General features: G+C 48.1%; 1 long non-coding RNA gene across 1 annotated transcript; it reads right to left on the reverse strand.

The window, feature by feature from the left end:
* Positions 1-1,979: 1,979 nt before the first annotated feature.
* LOC132228382 (uncharacterized) lies at positions 1,980-3,696 on the reverse strand. The gene is made up of 2 exons (XR_009451340.1): positions 2,394-3,696; positions 1,980-2,271 (listed from the first exon to the last, which is right to left on the reverse strand). It is a non-coding gene; the product is annotated as an uncharacterized LOC132228382 (long non-coding RNA).
* Positions 3,697-4,111: the final 415 nt, after the last annotated feature.

Genomic DNA, 4,111 nt, shown 5'->3' on the forward strand with positions numbered 1-4,111 from the left:
TGGAGATTGAAAAGCCGTCCTTCCTCCCTATATATGGGGTGGGGTGGGGGGAGAGGGAGTGTTAATCCCCCTTGCAGGGCAATGCTGTGATCCCCTGGGGCGTGAAGCTGTAGCTTCCTGGTTAAGCAGGCTTATGCTCCCGAGTTGACTATACATCATGTCTGATTTCCTTTGCCCCCTTGATTTATATCCAGCTGTCTATGCTAACATAATTGCCTATCACATATCTATCTAAAACATGACATTACATAGTACTTTTCTCTTTAAAAAAATTAAATAAACTCTCTGGGGAGAATTAGGGTAGTGAGAATGTGTGATTCCCCAAATTTAGATCCTCCACATGCTGGCATTTTAGAATCCCCAGAACCATGGCCAGGTTCCCACCTGCTCACCATAAAGCAAAGTCTGCCAGTTGACAAGTCCTGCCCACACACAGAGGGCTCCTAATCAAATATCAACTCCCTCACTTAAAAAATGTGAATAGGCAAGAATTATCAAGGAAGCCTTCAGCACAAAACAGAAAGACCAAGATGAACAAGCAAAAAACAGACATAATTCAGAGGCAGGAGAGAACAACAACACACAACAAAATCTCTAATTCGTATCCAGGAGGCCGAGCTGCATGAACTAATATGAAAAGACTAGGGTCCCGGTGCACGAAATTCGTGCACTGGGTGTGTGTGTGTGTGTGTGGGGGGGGAGTGTCCCTCAGCCCAGCCTGCCCCCTCTCACATACTGGAAGCCCTCAGGCGTTGACCCCATCACCCTCCAATCGCAGGATCGGCCCCTTGCCCAGGCCTGACGCCTCTGACAGAGGCGTCAGGCCTGGGCAGGGGACCCTCATTTCCCCCATCACTGGTTCTGCCCCCAGCCCAAGCCTGATGCCTCGGCCAGAGACGTAGACCCCCATCACCCTCCGATCGCCTGATCGGCCCCTTGCCCAGGCCTGATGCCTCCGCCAGAGGTGTCAGGCTTGGACAGGGGACCCCCATCTCCCCCTGATCACTGGCTCTGGCCCCCGCCCAGGCCTGAGGCCTCTGGCCCAGGAATCATGCCTGGGCAGGGGACCCCCATCTCCCTCTGATCGCTTGCTCCACCCCCCACCCAAGCCTGACGCCTCTGACCCAGGCTTCAGGCCTGGGCAAGGGGACCATCATATCCCCCCAATCCCCGGCTCCGACCCCCACCCAGGCCTGATGCCTCGGCCAGAGGAGTTGACCCTCATCACCCTCCGATCACCAATCACCGGATCGGCCCCTTGACCAGGCCTGAGGCCTCTGGCAGAGGTGTCAGGCCTGGGCAGGGGACCCCCAACTCCCCGTGGTTGCAGGCTCCGCCCCTGCCCAGGCCTAACACCTTTGGCCTAGGCGTCGGCCCGGGCAGCGGGGACCCGCAGCTGCAGCGGCCGTGCGATCGTGGGCTTCGCTTTAGGCCCAGGCAAGGGACCCCTAGCTCCTGGGACTGCCAGCTTCGACCGTGCCCAGCTCCCATCGCTGGCTCCACCCCTACTGCCTGCTATCACTGGCCAGGGCGGAAAAGGCACCTCATTCTCCGATCATGGCTGGGGGGCAGGGCAAAGGCGGCCCCAGGGCCGCCTTTGCCCTGCCCCCCAGCTCTTAGCTCCCCCGTGGGTTTCTGATCACTGTCAGTGGCAGGGGGCTTCTTCCTGCTTTCCCTTTCGCCTCCCTGCATTGTGCCTACATATGCAAATTAACCGCCATCTTGTTGGCAGTTAACTGCCAATCTTAGTTGGCAGTTAACTGCCAATCTTAGTTGGCAGTTAATTTGCATATAGCCCTGATTAGCCAATGAAAAGGGTATCGTCGTACGCCAATTACCATTTTTCTCTTTTATTAGATAGGATGTCTGCCACATATTAAGTAAAAGAGGCAACATGCAGAAGAGTATATATATTGAATCTAATTGTGTTAAACATATGTACATAGGGTGTCCCCCCCAAAATGTATACACACTTAGAATGATTATAAAGTCAGTGTTTATTACCATACAGTTCATTTTCAAAATTTATAAGAATCAACAGAAATGAATAACTATTTCTTGGTCCATGCCCATTTTCAAACTGATGAGCGTCCTGGTCCAGGCCCTGCTGATAATGTGAAGCAATGAAATCGAAAACATCAAGAATCATTTCGTTTGGTATTCGTGTGCCCTCAATTCGTCAACTGTTGCCAGCATAAAAAAATCTACTGCATAAATTTTCTTTGTTCAAAGCTTAGTCTGGCTTCATCCATTATTTCAAATCAGTTGAACCTGAAAAAGAGTGAAAATTAAGTAAATTATCAGCTATTATTTTAATTATTCAAAGTGTGTATACATTTTTATGGGACACTTTAAAGGCACAGTTTGAATAATTATAAAGGCAGTGTTTGTACTTCAACTGTGTTTTCAAACTTCCAGCAGCATTTTGGGATGAATTTCCTTTGTTCAAAGATCAGTCTGGTTGAAAAGAAAGAAACATCAATTGAGCTATCAGCTGTTAAAGTGTGTGTACATGTTTTTGGGACACTATGTATATACAGACTGCACCACGTATTTTTATAATGAAAAATACTAGTAAGATAAAATGTATGAGGCCTCTCACTTTCATCATTAGCTTTTTTGGGGGAGCAAGAGTCAAGAGAAGCAACAGGGAGCCAGAGAAGCAACAAAGTTAAAAGACCAGGGAGGGCCTTGGCCAGAGTGGCTCAGTTGGTCATCCTGTGCACTAAAAGGTTGCTGGCTGGATTCCTGGTCAGGGCATATGCCCAGGTTGCTGGTTCCTACCCTGATCAGGGTGCATACCAGAGGCAACTGATTGATGTTTCTCTCTCACGCTGATGCTTCTCTCTCTCTTTCTCTAAAATCAATAATAAAAAACAACAACATGAAGAAAAAAAACCAGGGAGGGGAAGAGAAGGCCAGAGGTGGGGACTGAAAGGCAAACCAGAAAGAATTGGCAGAGACGGACAGTGATGCATAGCAGTTAGTGAGAATGAGGAGATGGAAACGGATTCCAGGATCAATATGTCCTGAGGTTGACCAACAGTACTTGGGGACCCAACCATACCTGTCCACCTTCCACTGGGAGCTTGTTCAAACCCAGAGCATCATTACCAACACCTGCAGTTCAGCGGGAGCAGTTCCTGTGTTGTCGGCCCGAAGAGGACTTCCAGTGGGGGTGCTGGGCTGACAGTAACAGTCACAACTCCCAATCATAATGGTTACCACATAATTGAGACTAATGTCTATCATTTCATAAGTCCTACTATGTTCTAGAAGTATTTGCTCATTTTATCCTCAGACAAAGCTACTAGATGCAAATGTCAGTTATGCAGACAAGAGCAGAGAAGGTAGGTAACTGGTCTTGGGTCACATGGATGTAGTAAGCAGCAGAGCTCAGAATCAAACAGATACCAGATGCTAATCTATGAAAAGACTTAACTACTTATCCCATGGATGATCTTTTCTGCCTGTCATACTTTTTTATATTTTCCCAATTTTCTACAAAGGACATGCATTCTTGAATGGCAGGAGTGGAGAATCAAATTAAAAATTAAACAAACTGCCCTGGCTGGTGTGGCTCAGTTGGTTGGAATGTGGCCTCGTACACCGGAAGGTGGCGGGTACAATTCCCAATCAGGGCACATAACTACCTAGGTTGCAGGTTTGGTCTCCGGTCAGAATGTGTATAGGAGGCAGTCCATTGCTGTTTCTCATATCGTTTCTCTTCCCCTCCCCTCCCCTCCTCTCTCTCTCTCTCTTCCTTACTCTCTCTAAAATTATTGAAAGACATATCCTCAGGTGAGGATTAAAAGGAAAAAAAATTAAACAAATTAAATTCTGGCCTGGCTGACATGGTTCAGTGGTTGAGCATTGACCTATGTACTAGGAGGTCACGGTTCAATTCCCAGTCAGGGCACATGCCCGGGTTGCAGGCTCAACCCCTAGTGTGGGGTGTGCAGGAGGCAGCTGATCAATGATTCTCTCTCATCACTGATGTTTCTATCTTTCTCTCCCCCTTCCTCTCTGAAATCAATAAAAATATACTTTAAAAAATTATATCCTGGTAAATCCCTATCAGGGGAGGTTCTAGGTGGGAAGTTTCTCCATG

This window comes from Myotis daubentonii, chromosome 2 (assembly GCF_963259705.1).
Source record: "Myotis daubentonii chromosome 2, mMyoDau2.1, whole genome shotgun sequence".
Lineage (NCBI taxonomy): Eukaryota > Metazoa > Chordata > Mammalia > Chiroptera > Vespertilionidae > Myotis > Myotis daubentonii.